The 18,942-nt window shown below is 47.2% G+C and overlaps 1 protein-coding gene and 1 long non-coding RNA gene across 4 annotated transcripts in view; one reads left to right on the plus strand and one right to left on the minus strand.

The window, feature by feature from the left end:
* Positions 1-7,721: 7,721 nt before the first annotated feature.
* On the minus strand, positions 7,722-9,756 carry LOC118215286. The gene is made up of 2 exons (XR_004762802.1): positions 9,601-9,756; positions 7,722-8,268 (listed from the first exon to the last, which is right to left on the minus strand). It is a non-coding gene; the product is annotated as an uncharacterized LOC118215286 (long non-coding RNA).
* The window catches only part of sema4ba (sema domain, immunoglobulin domain (Ig), transmembrane domain (TM) and short cytoplasmic domain, (semaphorin) 4Ba), a 68,933-nt gene continuing 59,564 nt past the window's right edge, over positions 9,574-18,942 (plus strand). The window contains exon 1 of one of the 3 annotated variants that reach the window (XM_035395895.1): positions 9,574-9,697. The gene's annotated coding sequence lies outside the window, so the exon portion shown is untranslated. Of the gene's footprint in view, positions 9,698-9,921; positions 10,055-18,942 lie in introns of those variants that run through there. The other 2 variants (XM_035395899.1, XM_035395898.1) reach the window with 2 other exon arrangements.

Genomic DNA, 18,942 nt, shown 5'->3' on the forward strand with positions numbered 1-18,942 from the left:
TCCAGATGAAAATAGCCTCCATGCTAACCCTTGGTGCAAAATACCAGATGAAAACCAGTTTTAAACTGTAGACTGTCCTTGTCAAATAAAATAAATACAGTAACCAGCTGGACCACTCGGAGAGTCTGCTGCCTCCATCCAAGGGGAGGGGGGGAGGGGAGATGTCTACAGGCGACCAGCAGCGTTCCCTCTTGTGAGAGACCTGCTGAATCCAAGATGTTTGTCGGTATAAGCAACAGTGTACCTGTCCCCACAGAACAGGAGGTGAAAAGGAACTGTCTCTTAGTAACAGAGCCATAGGCGCAGCCTAAATTAAAGGTGCAAGCAGGGTAAATGTGTATTACCCCAGGTGAGAGAGCTCCACCCAAGGCGCTACCATCTTTGTGTCAGTGTCCCCGTAGTATGTTCGCTCAAGGCATGATCTCATCTCAGGGTGTCCTCTGAGGTGCCTGTTCAGTGCGCCGTTTAAGCTCCAGGGAGCTTTCGGGAGCTGGATGAAGTCATCTTGTCGGAAATAGCGGCTCTTTTTTTCTCGTCACCTGGAGGGGTTACGGAGTTCGTTGTGAGCATATGAAAAGAGTGGAGGGGGAGAGCGGTTCTTACATCTCCATGCACCACAGGGATGGTGGGGAGGGGGCATGTAGTAGTGCGACAAATCTGAATCCCCAAGATGGACGCTAATCCCCGCGAGCCAGACCCGTGATGCTTCCTTTGAAACTTCCACAGCAAGCGACTGCACCAGGTCACTGCAAGTGGTGAGATGGGAGCCTGGGCTGCCAGGAAAGGCTAGTCTTTGGCCAGGCGGCCTTTTTTTCCCCCCTCTTTGTGCGAATAAAAGTTCGGGGCAGCACAGGAGGGACAGGAAAACCGAGTGAAAGGAGAGTGGAACATTGCTAAGGTGTTGCCACGGTAACGTGGTACAGTGCTCGGCAACGGAGGAAGGGAAGGCTGGAAGTGGAGAGAGGAGTGGCAGTCACCTGCACTTGTGTGTGTTTGTGTGTGTGTGAGAGAGAGTGAAAGAATATGTGTGTTTAATTTCTTTTTAAATTTAATTTCCTTAAATGGGACAGTGAACACCAACAGTATATCAGCAGTTGCAACAATGCACAGTGTCAGTAAGCGTGACAGTTTGTTTTAATCTGTAGTCCCTTGGCAGATAAACAGACACTCCGTACAATATTTAAATTGTCAGCATGAAAAAGAGTCCAATTAAAAGAACATTAAGGTGCATAACAGTAGGTGATATGATACTGAGTGAACCCCACTGTCTGACATTATAGCTGGAATAATTGAGTTTATTTGTGAAAACACAGCTACTGTGTCTCAAAATTTAGTATCTCTAAAAGAAAAAGTTGTCTAGCTGAATTAACTTTTTTAATGGGAATTGACAGTCAAGACGAGTGACTGATCCTTGTGCTCCATGGGTGTTAGTGCTGGCCAAGCACCCTCAGATTTTTTTGTAGTGCCCCTTACATTGTAAAATTGCAATGTAGACTTTGGTCACTCTGCACTGCAGCTTTAGCAATTTTACATAATCAAACATTCTTCTCCTCTAGCAGTTCTGCGGCTGTTTGCCTTGCACCAAGCTTGAATTGCTAGGACCATATACAACAGCAGTGTGTTAATTCTATCTTTGTTACGGTGAAATAAAAGTCTCGCTCTCTCTCACTCTCACTCTAGCTAATCAGGAAACGCGACCACTTCACTACATTGGCTGGGCCAGTGATTTTATACAGCTTTATAATACACTTTCACTTGATTAGCTTGGGGGTTAAACAATAATTCATGTTGTATTTATTCAAAAAAAAAATTTAAACTGGATGGCACTTACAGTATTGCTTGTCTTCAGTAGAAGAAGGAAACTCAGTTATTAATATTTCAGTTTAGTTTATAGTTTTTTTTTAAAGTGCGTTTCTCATTTTCTTAACTTGTTTTCTGTTTATCCTTTGTTTGTTTTTTAACCGATGATAGAGAAAAATGTGGTTTTAAGAGGCAAAGGTCTCTCTGTTTCTCTCTCTCCCACCATAGCCATCAGAGGAGGGCCTGACCTCTGACCTATTCTGAGGCGCTATGGCTGTAATGTCACAGGTACACGTTACTTTCAAGTGGCAAGTGTATCAGGGAATTCTGCACTGTGTATCTGAGAGGGGGAGTGAGGGAGGGGGCGGAGGAGAGAGAGGGAAGGAATGCAAGCAAATCTGCGAAAAAAAAAAACCGTCTTACATCTCCATCTGTTTAACAAAACACATGGGTTTTCATTATTAAAATGGCATCCATTATGCCAGCACTTCATAACGCAGTCATACTGATACCTATAATAAGGTTATCTCCAGATTGCAAACAAAGATATTGAGAGAGAGAGAGAGAGTGAGAGAGAGAAGGAGATCCCTCTCTGTGTCTCAGGCCTCGGTGAAGTTAGCTGGAATGTTGTGCAGGGTTCCTAAGTGCAATGACCTGATGGAATGTTTCATCTCCGTACGAAAGGCTTGCTGTCCCAAATTTCAGTGGACCCCAACTGGCACCCCCAAGAACGTGGTAGTCCGGGTGCCCCCCCTCCCCACCCCCAACCCCGCCAACCCCTACAACCCCTACCCGCCACACCCCTATAGAGGCATTCTTGCATCTCACCCTGCTGGCGGTGTGTTTCTCCCGTCACATGACTGACCAGCAGGGATCAGGGTAGGGCTATAACCCCACTGTTAGGGCAAGTGAGGACCACGACCGTGGCTCACACCAGCAGCTGGGAGGGCTCTCCTCCCTTTTAATGAGGAGACAAGCAAAACAATGTCCTCCAAAGTCCTGTTCCTCCCCATACATCAGACTCACTTGAGCTCTGAATATCTTTGGATAGCAAGAAGAAGATGTACGCCGTCACAGTTTTGAAACCAACTGTCAGTTTTTCTAGAGTTTTTCTTCAAGGAAGCCAAAGGGATTTTTTGTAGAACATTGACCAGTAGCGTACCTTGTGTCTGCGCTTCAAAGCAAAGCAAGAGAATTTGTTTCCTGTGTGCTTGGACTTTGCATTTGCAAATGAAACTAGTGAGAGTGTTTTTTTTTTGTTTTGTTTTTGTTTTTGACAGGAACAAGCACATGGATTTATTTTTGTAACCAACTGAATGCCAATTATAGACTTTCTCTGGGATTTATTTTTTAATGGCCCTAACCAAAAGTCATTTATTAATGTGTCACTCCAGATTTGAATCATTTTTATTTTTCTCTCTCTTTGTTTTCCTTCAGTCAGCACTCAAGGTCCAAGTGAGAGTGTTGGTGATTCTTATCAATATAAGATCATAAAGCACAATATTTCCACTCATATACATAAAATAATATTACCATCACAGTTTCCGGGTAATCAAAGTAATAGTCGGCAGTACGGCAATAGTTGATTATCGCATATAAACACTTACGTTTTATGTTAAAAGAACAAGACTTTGCAAATGCCTTAAAGTGATGGGTACAGGGTTCACAGAACCTGATTTCCGTGACGCATGGCTTTTTATGACGGTTTGTGTGACTGCGTCTGTGTCACCACGCGTATTACCACTTGACGAAAAGCAATTGATCGCGTGCTGCGATTTGATCTCGCTCGTCTGGAATCGGTTTGTCTGGGTTAATTGCTTTATGGTTTTCGGGGGCCTGGGAACCTGGAAGCGTCTGTGTTGACTCAAGATATGCCACATCCTGTCAAGACATGAGCGATTCAGCCTCTGCGCCAGCCCGACAGGCTGGCCAGTCTAAAAGAGGAAGACAGCCAACAGCGGGGCCGTGGCACAGGAAGTGATATTACGGATAATGCGCCGGGCTTCGTTTGGAGTCGCTGGAAACAAATATCACACCGGAGGTCATTTCGCATCTCTCTTGCAGGAATTAGTATCGCTATCGTTTCACCCCAAAAGAAGAGGTCAAACGACTAAGCTATCGATGCCAATCTGCAGTCACAACATACAAAAAAATGGCTAGCTCCTCTTCCGTTGGACTGTTTTCATATTGTAATCTTTCTCAAACGCTTTAAAGGATGAGAACGAGGATGGGATGTAACACTCACCATCACTCAGCAGATGCGTGCTGAAAAGAATCGCACAGCGCAATCAAAAATGCTAATGTCTTTCCTGACTCTCGGCAGACCAAAATAAATTGCAATTTTCTGAGAAAAAGACTAAATATGGAGCTTGCTGGTATCACCACTGAGGCAGTGTTATGCGTCTGTGGTAGCACAGATATATGAATTGATGATTGTAATTTATGTGTAATCCCCTGCGGACTGGCTTGTTGATACAGGTGTATGATGCCCTTCGCCCTGGTCCAGTGGTTCTGACCACGGTTGAGGCCGAGCAGCTGTCATTCTTGTCACGCCCCGCCCCTCCGCAATTTGTACTTGTGTGATGTGCTTTCTGCGCCCGGTACGTATCATTGATGGAGCTCCCTTTATGTTCAGGTCCTGTGGAGCCCCTGCTGTATCTGATGCGAACTGATTTACATTCAGTCCTTTCTTTGCGAGCCAGTGCACTCTTTGAGTCCTATAGCACGCGGTGCCAAACTCCGATTGAAGGTTAGAAAAACAGAAAACAGGAAAAGGCAGGAGCCAAATGAAACGAGCCAGTACAGGACTGATGAATTGCAGGGCGTGTTAGTCGGGACAGTTGAAAAGAAAAGGCCTGGTTATTAATGGGGCTGTTACTGTGACAGGCAGCCAGCACTGAGTCCATCAGGGACAGCTTCGCATACAGACACATGCACGCATGCACACTCATCCCTGCACACACATGCAACTTGTACGTGCATGCACACACATGCAGACACTCACACACATGCACACGCACGCACACACCTAAACATGCATGCAACACACATGCATTCACATATTTGAACATACATGCAATGTGCACACACACACATGCATGTACATGCACACGCACATGCACGTACACACACATACATACACACACACACAAACACACACACACACATGCAGAAACTCACACGCATGCACACGCACGCACACACGCACACACCTGAACATGCATGCAACTCACAAATGTACACATGCATTCACATACTGTGTTTGAACATGCATGCAATATGCACATACACGCACGTACACACACACTTACACACACACACACACAAACGCACACATACATACACGCACACGCACACACACACACATGCACGTTCACGCACATACACACACGTGCACACTCACACACACGCACACACACACGCAGATGGGTGCCACTCACTTCATCTGTTCCCACATAGTCTGTGCTCAGCCTTCTGTCTCCCTGTAAAGGGGGAGACGGTACACAAGCCCTGGCTTTGCTGAACACGTTATTCCTGCTTTAATTAGCGCATGCAGTCATGCTTCAGATCTGGAGCGTACCAAGTCCTGACACCCCCACGTCTCGCGCAGACTGAGAGAGAAGCGGTTTGGTTTGGCTCGGCAGTGCAGTGGCTGTGGCGGTGGCAGTGAGCGGACGGTTAAAATTCACAGCAGACACAGACGTGGCAACTGCAGCCCGAGTAGTCCCCCCCTCGTCTTCCTGAGCTGACAATTTGTCAGAGCGCTAAACGCCGGGTCAAATGATCACGGCATTCAACTATGGCCCTTAAATCTCTGAAGGTCGTTCCTGTAGCTGTCAGTTGCTCATAAATGATGCAAGCCCTCATGCTCACACAATGGAATGAATGAATAAATGAATTAATACACTTGGTGGAGAGGCCTTTTTTAACCTTCAAAGAGGCAATCCTTACAGTCCATTATATGAGTTCATCATCTGATAGGATGCTATGATTCATGTGGAGGCATGCTATAGGCTATACCCATGTGGTATAAACTGAAAGCAGGTGCTCCTCAAAGCTCTCCACACCACCTCCCTGCCCCTCCCATTCCCCTCCCTTGAAGGCCCAGTCACAGTGGATTGGCTGATGACCAGGTTCTTAAAAACCGAGTGACACATTGCGGGAGAATTTATGAGGAGAGAGGAGTACCTGTTTATCCTTACCCTGCTCCCTCTCTTCTTCCTCGTCTTAGAGGGGTCGCGTTGAGCACTCTCATCCCAGTGCCCAAATAACGACCGCTTTGTCTGATGAACAGAGGGAGGGGGCTCGACATTTAACCTCTGACCTTCCAATTTGGGAAATGCTCTCATGTGGCAAGAACTCTAGCGCAGTCGTGTAAGTATGATTGAACAGCGTACATCAAAACCGATCACTCCGGGCCATCCCGAAGATGGGACACCCTCTCCCTTTGATTAACCGCGGTAATTAGCACCCTTGTAAGCCCGGTATTTACCCTGTCGATTACGGAAGGGCATTTGGAACAATGAGGTGCATTATTGCTAGCGTCGACGGTCGTAACTTTTTACACATTTCCCCCCCCCCCCGTAAATTACACTGTTGTCCGGAAACTTGTGATGTTTTTTTCTTGCAAAGCTTGACTGATCAGTGTGGCTGTTTCCCCCACCCACCGGTTCTCGCATCGTAGCACAGAGAGACACGTGACCTCGTGACATCACGGAGCATTGGAAAGTATTCAGAGGGAGCAATGGAAAGTACCAAGCTCCGTGCCAGCGGGTATTTAATAGATGTCGACCCCTTCGTTCGTCAGAGCTGGGTGGACGCTGACACGGTGCAGTCGTCTGCACTGGAGAGCGGCTGTGTCCTCCACTCTGTCCACTCTGTCCTGCATAGTCTATGTCCTGCATAGTCTCTGTCCTGCATAGTCTATGTCCTGCAGAGTCTCTGTCCTGCATAGTCTCTGTCCTGCATAGTCTCTGTCCTGCATGGTCTCTGTCCTGCATGGTCTCTGTCCTGCGTAGTCTCTGTCCTGCATGGTCTCTGTCCTGCATGGTCTCTGTCCTGCGTAGTCTCTGTCCTGCATGGTCTCTGTCCTGCGTGGTCTCTGTCCTGCGTAGTCTCTGTCCTGCGTGGTCTCTGTCCTGTGTGGTCTCTGTCCTGCATAGTCTCTGTCCTGCGTGGTCTCTGTCCTGCATAGTCTCTGTCCTGCGTGGTCTCTGTCCTGCATAGTGTTTACACTGAGAAACTCCCTCTCCCTACCACTCCGTTCCCCTCAGAGAAGAGCTGACAAACAGTTAGATCCTGGATCAGCTCTGCATTCTCGCAGGCCTCGGGGAACACAAGCGACGTTCCCTTTCGGAATGTCTGGGCCGGGGAAGCTAACAAAAAGGCTCGAGTCTGATTCGGCTCAGTGTCTGTCACACTTATCAAGACACACAAGGCCTCCTCTGTTTTTCATATTTTCTCTTTCATTCGAGGGTGGTTTTGACAATTCATTTTTTATGCCTCCTCTTCATGAGGCAGACATCTGCTAAAAATATGATTGAGTTAAAAAAGGCAACGATTTATGCATAAACGTAGAAAAGAGGAAAAGAGAAACTGCTTTGTCATATTTTTATAACTTTGTCATGTTTGCGGTTTCGCCACAGATTTTACACAGTCCCGGTGATTCTTCGTGGGGCTTTTTTCATTATCATAGTGCCAAATTGAAAGTGCCTGATTGAAAGTCTCCCTCAATGTACTGCATAGTTAGAACTGTAGGAAGGGTTACTATATTCAGCTGCAGTCTTGGTTTAATTTGTCACAATTGTGTTTCCTCAGCAGGTGTCCTGTTCATAACCAATGTACATGTCTACCGATTATCATACAGGAGGACATTTACATTTTTTTAAATGTCAGACACCAAGCAGTCAACCCACCATGTGCATTTTTCAGTTTATTCACTTTATTCAATGGGGAAAGCAGAGGGAATACAGACAGAGACAGCATGACATACAGAAAGTGCCATGGAGGGGGGAAGGGGGGTTTGTACATGGGTGGACTGCACCACACTATCTCGCCATACGGCAGGATACCTACTACAGAACGTCAGGTTCATTACTCAAGGGTGCAACAACAATGGGAACATCGACCCCTCTGAGTACACACCCCATTCCTTAAGCACCACTCTGCTCTGCTGGGCTCTCCTGTAGCTTCAGAGCAGGGCCAGCTTTCTCTTATTTCAACAGCTTTACAACTGGAGAAACACATCTCAGTGAGGATCTGTCAGGGAACAATGTGTGTGTGTGTGTGTGTGTGTGTGTTAGAGAGAGACAGAGAGAGAGAGAGAAAGAGACACACATCTCAGTGAAGACACATGATCCGAACTCCACTGTCATCAGTACTGCTCACCAGGGGGCATGGGGACAGTGGTCACATGATGTCACTCTCTGTAGATCTAGGTGCTCTGACTGACCAGACAATCAGGAGCTTCTGGAAAGAAAAAAAAAGTTACGAAAACACCAGCCTCAGTGGAACCACCTTTTGAGGAGCTTGCCCTGCTCCCAAACATCAATCTCTGTGCCAGCTGATTACGTCTGTTGCGCTGGCTTTTTGCACCATCAAAGCCGGGCCAGGGGAAGATTAGAAAGCCTGCTGCCAGCTTTCATGCCCGCATGTTTAGCCGATATGACACAAACGCGTGCGCGGAAAGGCTGGGCCCACAGGGCCATATGCGCACTGAGACTGCCGCCATAGCCGCTCTGGCACAACAGCGGTGGAGCCCACGCCCTTTGGGCCGCGCCGGAGCGGGCAAGGCCCCCGAAGCCCCGCGGCTGTGACAGAGAGGCGTCTCATTCGCCGGGGTCCCCGGAGGCCAGGGGGACTGGCCGCTGTCACCGTAATAAAGGCCTGATTTATGAATCCCAATCAGGGGGACGTCTGTAAAGTGTGAAACGAGCGGATAATTAATCATAATCAAGCGTCAGTGTCTGTGAATCTGCGGGGCCAAACAGAGAGAGATTGTGTTTTTTTTTTGTTTTTTTTTTCCTGCCGCGCTGAGGGACGCCGCATCTCCCCACAAAAAAATAAAACAAATCTCTCGGCAAACAGACAGCGCTCGGCTCCGGCTAAAAGCTGTGCGATAAGGCGGAAAACAACCACCTGATAAAGCAGGTTCAGCTGGAACGCCTAAATCTTCTCGTGCGTTGGAGATGGAAATTAATGAGGGGCAGCTGGAGAGGGCCTAATTTGAGCATAGCTTGTTTCTATCACCATTTTTCTTTAGACTCTCCCCCTCTGAAAGAAAAAAAATCCATACCGGATGTCTAGTTTGCAGAATGCATAATTAAGTGAATGGGTCTGATTTAGCTAAGCGTTGTGTGCAACATGCATGTTTAATAGACGCATCATATTCTCTTGCACAGAATGCACGCTCACACACGTGTGCACAGATGCATACACATACACACGTACACACACACCCCAATAAACATCTGCTTGGACACATGAATATATGCACTTACAGTCATACTATTTCACGTGCGTGCGTACACACAGACACACACAGGTATACGCAGTCTGAGATACATAGTCTATCTGTGGATTGTGAGGTGGGAAGACCCCACTGGTTGCAGTAGCACGCTCCAGGGCAAGGACCTCCCCCAAACCCCCCCAACTCCCCCCCACCCCACCAGCTGCAGCTCAGTAGAAACCATGATGTAATGCGCCTGGCTCAGAGAAGCTACCCCCTCAGCTGCTTTCCGATTTTTTTTCTCCCCCTCCTTCTCATTCGCTGCTGGTGGTGCTGCTACCGTCTGCACGTACCGGACCGGCCAACGTTGCCTGAGCACCTTCGGGAAATCCTCCAGCCGTATCTTTCGTGTTCGCACAGCCACCTGTCTCTGCCAGTGGAGAACGCACGGTGAGTCCCGGTATTCCTCCTTAACGGTTATTTCTTCACATCACACGCGCGGCAAAGGATGCGGTAATAGAAAGCGGAGGGGAGGACGAAAAGAGCCGCGATTGTGGGTTGTATCTCCGGTGGGGTCTCGTGCACAGCCAAATGAATTGGTCCGCTGGCTGAAAGCTTCTGGTCGCCTTGGCGCCGGGAGCCATGGCAATAGATTGAATTCCGTTCCCTGGGCTGCTGCCGTGTGCTTTTTTTCTGTCTCTTTGCCTGTAGCAAGGTGTTGGTTACCATGGTGAGATAGGGATGGATTCCCTTGCATGTTCCCAGATTGTTCAAGGTGTCTCTTGGAATGCTGTATTGTAAAAGAAGGTAATTCCTTTTTTTCCTTCTGCAGTAAATATCTTGTGTTAGCCTGTTACATTATTACAGTAAGTGGTTTTCTCATTCTTTTAAAAATAACTTTAAATAATGTGAAGATAAGGGGGATATAAAATTGCATTCTATTTCCCAAAAACACATACATATAAAGTTAGGTGCTTTTATTTTATTTTTTATGGGCTATATTACATTGAAATGAGCTGACGATGCCTGCTTACAGTATTGCTTAATATATATTTACGCTTGCTGGTGTGTGCATGGGTGTGTGCGTGCGCGCGTGCGTACATGGGAGGGAGAGAGAGAGAACACACTTCCCTGCGTGTGTTAACCTTGTGAAGCTAGATGGGCATTTGTGCGAAGAAAGAGGGCGTGTGCAGTCTACTGTGGTTTTGTGGCTACATGAATGCTTGAGTGGTCAGGATGCTAACTGATCTTTATTAATTTTCCCACCGGATGTTCCTACCTCTGGGTCCAAGGCAAATTAAGTGAAGTGTAGCAATAAATTTAAGAGCTCGCCGCTGAAACGGTATTAGCATCATGATGTATGGGATTTTCACATTAACATATACAATCTGTCAAATTTGCTGTTTGTATATTCAGCCAGTGTATTATCAGTTGTAGTCCAGCCCAACCTTTTATACCTACTGTGCTGTTGCTATTTTTTAAATATTTCATACCTCCTGTCTGCTCTGTGTGGAGCTGTAATCATAACTAATTCATTCAAATACATTTTCCTTTCTTTAGAACTGGAAAACCCCCAGTTTTTATTTCCCATGATTCAGGCTATCTGTAGTCTCCATAATTATCACCATTGTAGTTTTTCCACAATCTCTCACCACTTTGCCACCTTTCACATGAGCTGATGATGGGTTTTCTACAACACCTTGCGGGCATATGAAGTTTCAGATGAAACGTTTTTGGAAGGAAATGCCTGCAGGATAGCGCATCTCAATTGATGAGGTCACAATCACAATCGCAGCTGCACCCTGATTTGAGCCAATCACATGCTTGATATTACCCCACCAAAGAATATTTTGTTCAAAATCAAAGCTGCTTTAAAGGGTGACTTTCCGATACATTTTAGAAATGTATCCAGAGACTATCAAATGTATACCTGGCAAATCAGCTGCAGTCAGTTATATGATTTTCAAACGCATAGCTTATTTTCATAATTAACATGTAGAACTAGCTGAGCACATTTATGATTCTCATAATGTGATATGGAAAATCAGATTTGTCTGAATTTGATTGTTTTTCATTGCTGAGGTCATTCCTGCTATGTGGAGCAACTGGAGATGTAGCATGGTGAATAAAATGGTGGTTAGATTGCTTTAGCTGAAACTCTTCTGCTCACAGACTATTGGGTGGGGATTTCCCCTCAAAGGTCATCCTAGTTGCTTTGCCACAGATATGGATTTTTTTTCTGTCTCCTCTGTCAGTTCTGAGGTGATTGATGAGGTCACAATTTCAGCCAATCACGTGCCTGATATTACCCCACCACCAAAGAATCTTCTCTGAACAAGACTGCTGACACCCGCCGTGTTGGAAAAGGGTGGTTGATCAGTAGTGATAGGATTGTAAAGGCTTCATTTTATCCCATAATAATTGGTGCAAAATGGTGCATTCTGTGAGTGATTAAGACAAAACTGTGTTTTACATCAACTATAGTTGATCGTAGTCTACGTCATAGATTTATGATTCACAATTTTGAACTCCCGGTGGGCTTTAGATTCTGCACCACTTGTGGATACCATCAACTTGCACCTAAAACAGGAACAGTTTTCCACTTGCCCAAAGAAATATGACAGGGCCTCTTCCAAGAACATATCATTTGTATGGTGAGCGAAAACCACAAAATTCAGTTTGGCACTCTTGTTGAAAGGAGAATGTAAACTGAATTTCCCAAAGTTCACTCAGTGTTTAATGTTTTTTTAATGACTTAAATAGCACAGGGACAGTAAGACAGAGGAACAGGCTATTTTAGCTGTTGCTTTTGTTGGTGATTGAACTCCCTCGAGCGCTAGCCTGTCTTGCAAATGACCTTGATTATAGATTTACCTCTCCCAGCAGCGCCCTTCCTTGAAGTGCAAGTGTTTTCTTAGTTAGGAACATTAACTTAAAATAGTGCAGTGACATTGTTGTTTTCAGTATCCAAGGCCACTGTAAGGAAAGGGCAGTGCTGAAAATAGCCGTAACCTGGGCATGTCTTCCAGTTCGGAGAGGAGAGGGTAGCGCCGCAGCCCGCCGGACACGCTAGGGGCTGCGCACCTCAGTCAACCGAAGAAACAGCTGGCCTTGTGGGCCGTACCACTGTCCAGGCCCGGCCTGGTTTCTTTACCCTGTTCATTTTTATCCAATCCCCCCCACACAGTTCTGTTCCACAGTTTGGATTAGGTGATTAGGCCTGTCGATCCACCTCCAAACGCACCCCCATGGCTGCTGGAGCACGCGCTGCTCCACTGCACCGGCCTGCTAGCCAGCCAGGATTTTCCACCCCACAGGCCATACAGTGCTACTCTTTGCCCTTTTCATGAGAAAATGTCTGCTATTCACAGACTTAACAATCCATGGTACAGACAGGGAACTTACAGTACATCTATGCTTATGAGCTGCTGCACTGTTCAAACTTCATTTCAGAAATGGAGTGTTTCTTGCTTCGTTATTTATATTTTATTTTTAAAACAAAAATAAAAGAGCAAAAGAGAAAAAGAGAAGTGTTCACACACACACTCTCTCTCTCTCTCTCTCTTTCTTTACCGCTAAGTGTTAACCCGCAGGTTTACTCACCCTGTTTTTTGCTGGCAGTTTGCGGACATGCCCTGTTGCCTCTTGGGCTGATGTCTGTGACTCATGTGCATTACCTCACCTTTAATGCCAGTGTCTGATTCGTGAGCCAAACTGCGCTGCCCTGACGAAGGCCAGTGACTGCACTGCGTCCCGTCTGTGCGATTTCCCCACGGCGCTCTCTGCCCACTCTGGCTATAATGAGCTGACCCTGCGGCTCGTATCAGAGCTCCTGCCATAAACATCTGCGCAGTCAAGTTCTGTTCCCCGCCACGCACCATTGCATCTCGACCATAGACTGCATAAAAATTATCGACCAAGTCACTGTGACGTCACCTATTGACTTTCCATTGGCTTGGTGAAAAGCGCTTTGTAACCGTGGAAGTGCAGTTTTTGGGTGCTGCCATGTTGTACAAATTGGAGCCAGAGATCACGCAGTAGGGAAAAGGGGGGACCCTTATATGGGCTTGAAGTTTGGTCGAGTCTGGGTCGTCCACTAATCGTGTGAGATACAGTGACTTGGCAGTGACGTAAACTGTCCCTGATTTGTCCTCAAAATATTACAATCTCATCCAAATAACACAATAGCTTAACAAACCAGCACATGGAAGACATTAGATGAAGAAGAAACACCTATTGTGACTACAAAAAATGATTGCCTTATTTTGACTTTATTGTTGCTATTGACTTACATTGAAATAGTTGGCTTAAAGTCCTATACTGGAGCCAATCGTTCTGGCACTAGTGAGCAACATCTCTCAAAATCACCAGGAAGTGAGCTTCCAAAACGAAGCCCAGTTTTTGCCCCTTTGTCCCTAACACAGTCAAAGCCTATCGCAGATGTTTCTCTGTGCCGATGCGCAGTTAATCTCAGTTCCTGATGCTGCCTCTGTCCTCGTGCACAATCGCACTGTCTCAGCTCCTGCGTCTGCACTGTCGCACAGGCAAAGCCCTGTTCTTCCCTCCCCGTCTGTCCTGATGGGCAGAGCTGAGCTGCAGCACACTTGGCGGGGTACAGAGGGCACAGCGGAAACAGAGGGCACAGTTGGTGGTTATGTACCAGGGAGGAGAAAGTGTAACTGAAAATATTTTCTCGTCTATGTTGAAAGAAGGCTGGAATCTGGAGTAGCTTATCACCAGTGTGGTCTTGAGCACACGTCTGTGATTAACTGCTTCTGTTGTATAAATGGATCAAAAGAGCCATCTTTGTAAGGAACCCTAAAGGCATCTCCTAACAAATAATTGTTCCCTTGAACTTGACAGGAGGAACAGATTGCCATGAGTGTAGTGGAAGTTGAAAAGGTTTACTTTGCATGTTTCTTTTTTAGTTCAACAGGAAGAAGATAATTGTTTATAGCAGGGCTTCCCAACTCTGTTCCTGGAGATCTACCGTCCTGTGGGCTTTCATTTCATCCCTAATTTGGCACACCTGATTCTACTAATGAGCAGCTCAATGAGATCCCTAGCTGTTGAATGAGGTGTGTTAGGACTAGAGTGAAAGCTTACGCTCTGGTCGATCTCCAGGAACAGGGTTGGGCAGCCCTGGGCTAGGGTGTCAGTTTACTCTAAATCCTATCTTTAGCCTGCATGTGTCTTCCACTATAACCGAAACATTTACATCTGAGGCATTTAGCTGATTACATATCTTGTATTCTTTTTACAAACAATTTATACAGCTGGATTTTAACCGAAGCAATTTGTGTTAATTATCTTGCGTGAGGGTACAACAGCTCTGTTCCACCTGGGAATCAAGCATGCAACCTTGAAGCTGCAGGCTCAGTTCCCTCACCGTTATGCTACACTGCTATCCTTCTGGAGCAGTAGCAACTCTAGTCTCAGTTTCAGAGTTTTTGGCTGGACCGCAACAGCGGGGCCAGCCCTACAAACGCAAATGTCTGTGACTGACTGACTGACTGAGTGAGCGATGAAGTTACACCATTGATCGGCCGAGTTATGAACTTACACCATTGGTCGCCCGGATCACGTGTGTTAAGTCCAGTCATATACTAGGTTTTGACCTGGTCTTGTTTTATCAGCGCTACATGCAGCATGGGGTGGCAGCCATGTAATGGGGCCTGTGGCAAGAGGTGGGAGACCCCGTGACACACAAGGCTAGCTATGAGCCGCCGTCTGTAATCGGCAGTTACCTGTGAAATAAACACGTTGTGCTTTCCGCAGCTTCATCGCAGGGATCTCATCCGTCGAAATTGAAATCCCGCCGTGCGTCGCCTCCCATTGCTGCTCTGTATCGTGCTGTCATTCTCCACGGCAGTGTAATTGTTCTAATATCCTCTTGAGCTGCTTTAACTGAACACAGTTTTTCGGGCTGCAGAAATGATCCACGGTTGATCAGCTGTGGTTGGGTGGGTTAATGTCCACCGCACTCTACAGTGTCAGACCGTATGCCCGTGTCCCAGACCCAGGTTAACACAAAGCAAAAATCTCCTCCAGAACTCTGGGGCAGCTTAAACTGAACATCGTTTTTCGGGCTCTGCAGGAACAGTCCACGGTTGATCGCGTCACGGTCGTGGTTTTCAGGGGGCTCATGTGTTCTCCCCCCAGCAGACGCGCAGACAGTGGCAGGCCAGAGTTAAGTGTTCCTGCGGAGGCTGGGAGCTATTTGCCATTTATTTTCAGTCTGAGCTAATTATCATTTTCTTTTAAGCCCAGGGAGGCTGGCTGGTGCTAAAAATTTGTATTTACTCTCTAGCAGCTGGACGCCTGGATGCAGTTTTAGGATCAACAGGCCCCCACCCCTGTCCCACACCCTGTGCTCCTCACCCCACACCCTAAGTCCCCAAACCTCTCAACGACTCCACCTCTTCAGTGACCCGTCTCTTCAAAACCCCACTTATTTAATTCCGCCATTTAGCCCATAGTTCCGACTCTCCAGCCATATTTGTAGGCCCATCTCGTTGGCACGAAGTCCTCTAACACGTTTCCCTCTGAAGCGTGTACTGCCAGCTGCCTTTTACCGCTCAGTCCAGAACAGCAGCACATCTGCACAGCCATTTCACCGAAGGAGGAGGTCTACAGACAGCTGGCAGGTGCCCAACTGACCAGAGGAGCTGCTCTGGCCTGATGAGACTATGACCCTCCACCCCACACCCCGTGGCGATGTTACTGCTCCATGAACCATGTTTACAAAACTGAAGTCAGTTACAACATGTGCTGGTTCTTTTTTTGTTTGAGAAAAGTTTGACTCATCTAGAATTTTCCGTATCATTTTTTTCTGAACTTTTTTCTTAAACTACAGAAGCGGACAGAAGACGAGAAACGAGAGAGAGAGAGAGAGAGAAACAACAATCATTATGTACACTAAATCCAGTGCTACTTGTCATCTCTAATGGTAGAAGAGAAGATTTAGTCTGACATCTGTATTGTCTCCTTAATTATTTTCGCTGGCCTTGGCCAAGAGCGAGCAATCTGTCGCACCCGGTCGGGGGGGGGGCGAGGAAGACGAGGAGAAGAAAGTGGGCCGCCGGTGCCTTTGATATGGACATGAAGTGCCCCCAGAGGAGCTGAAGACTGATTTATTCCCCCCCTCCATGTGCCGGCTGAATATTAAATACAGCCCCGGCCTGGCCAGCGGCTTACTGCCTGTCTGCCCCGACGTGCTCACCGAACGCTCTCCCTTCATTTCGACGGGTGGCGGGGTGGTGTGTGTGTGTGTGGGGGGGGGGGGGGGTTAGGGGTGGGGGGGTCTGGGGTTGGGCTGGGGGCGTGATTTAATAACTCAGGCTTGTGGAGGTGCAACTTCCTCAAATTTGTATATCCCAAAAAGTAATCAGTGGCGGTTTGCTGACGAAGAGGCGCAGGTGAGCAGACGAGGCGGGTTAGTCCGGGACGGGTGAGTCATCCAGATTTTAATAAACTCCTGCGCATGGGTCCCGGGAAGGGGAACGGGGATGAGTTACCGTGTGCTGTCCCGCTGACACCAGAGCGCTTTGGTGAGGGGCGTGGAGGTGGGAGGGCAGCAGCGCTGGGGAGCGATTCCCAGAAATAAATGTGGGGAATTCAGGGCACCCTCCCATACCTGCGGGACTGTCCCACACTGGCCCCAGTAAGGGCACTGCAATAAGCTCCATGTAGCGGGTGAAAGAGAGTGCAAGTATGAAAGCCTGTTTATAAGCCCTAATTTATTGTGTGCCCAAATGCATTGCTACTATAGGTAACTACTTTTCTAGTTTTTAAATGTCTGAAATCTCATTTTGCAGAGTGCCCATATCCCCAGTACTTTTCCATAGCTCCTGCACCCCCCCCCCCTCGCACCCCTCCTCCCATGCCCCCCCATTTGTTGACCTTGAAATGCTGTTTAGCCATGAGAAAATAAATATTTATTCTCATCAACAAAATGTGTCAGGGAAAAAAAACATTCCTGCCGCTGGTTTTTTTCCACGGGCTGTTCCTCGTCAGGCTGCCCGGGCGCTTTGAGGAGCTGCTCGCTCTCCCTCATTAATCAGCCTCAGAAACGCTGACGTCAGACGAGGGCGCGCCGAGCCGGGCTCGGGAACACAAATATGCGCATAATCTCATCACCAAGTCTCCGCCTCCCCCCCCCCCCACCCCCCACGTCGCTGCAAATTGGCTTAGCCGCCCGCCAACTTTCGGGAACGACCCCGCCCGGACGTCCGCTCGCGTTTCGGTCAGATCTGCTCGCTCACCGCGATGGGTCAGCGCTCGCCTGCCTGCCCCTCTCCTGCCGGAGGAGGCTCGGCGGTGCCCCCGCGACGCTGCGATTTAAATGGGAAATGTCTGGAGAGGAGCGGGGGCGGGGGGGCGGGCGGGCAGACGGACGGCCCTCTCTGATTAGAGCCTGCGGAACAGCGCGCCGCAGGCAAATCCAAGCGGCTGCCGTGTCGTCGCAGCACGCTACGCAGGGCACTGGTGCCTGCAGGAGGCGGGCCAAATTTGCACGCCATTTGTTTGCCTTTGTTCTGGTGCCTTTTTCACCTTGCAGAAATGAAACATTTTCGTGAAGCGTGCCGTGTGTACGTCTAAAAAAAAAAAAACGCAGCCATTAAAGAAAAAGAGAAAAGATATACTTTTCGAAACGTAGCATGTACATGCTACATTTCCAAAAGTATGTGGACACCCCTTCTAATTAGTGGTTTTGGCTATTTCAGCTACACCCATTGCTAACAGGTGCATAAAATTAAGCACACAACCACCAATCTCCATTGACAGATGTTGGCAGTATGGGTTGTACTGAAGAGCTCAGTGACATTCGATGTGGTGCTGTCATAGGATGCCACCTTTCCAACAAGTCAGTTTGTCAAATTTCTGCCCTGCTTGAGCTGCCCCAGTGAACTGCAAGTGCTGTTATTGTGAAGTGGAAACATATAGGAGGAGGAACTGCTCAGCCGCGAAGTGGTAGGCCACACAAGCTCACAAGTAGTAGCATAATTAGTACTTTGACGTATGTAGACTTGAATGAACCCCACATTAGGTGGAGCTATGCTACGATTTGTCTGGTTTCAACCAATTATATTGTTTTATATTGTTTGATTTCTTCAGACAAGATGGTGCTTGGCAGAGTATGATGGCTCCACCCACTTTGGCTTGCATGAAGCACTCAATCATCTCCACATATACAGTAAATATGTTCCCCAACATCTATTACTGTATGTTTTGCCTAAACACAATTTATCAAGGCTCTATTAACGAGGGACAAATATAGACGTGAGGAACATATATGGGTTTATGTGTGTTTTCACTTATAAAAATATGGATTGTGAAGATTTTATGGGGTCCTAATTATTTGATAATTGGTGTCCCTTAAACAAATTAAATGCAAAATACATTAGAGGTAATTTATTTGTTGTTCAGACAGTTCAGATTAAGGGGCATTAATCAACTAAAGGACTATTTAAGGGCAATCAGCTGAGACAGCTTCCTGCCTCTGCTTATTTACGGAATAATAATGAAAGCACCCTTCTGTTTTTGGCAGAAACGTCTGGGGCCGTGAGCAGTACATTCACTTTACGAAGGACTTCTGACACATTGCTGTCAACGGATGCAGAAGTACAGTAATTGAGCTCAAATTAATTGAGCAGGGCTGGAGAAGAGTGGTGTTCCAGCACCAATGCTAAGCA

This window comes from Anguilla anguilla, chromosome 16 (genome assembly GCF_013347855.1).
Source record: "Anguilla anguilla isolate fAngAng1 chromosome 16, fAngAng1.pri, whole genome shotgun sequence".
NCBI classification, from domain to species: domain Eukaryota; kingdom Metazoa; phylum Chordata; class Actinopteri; order Anguilliformes; family Anguillidae; genus Anguilla; species Anguilla anguilla.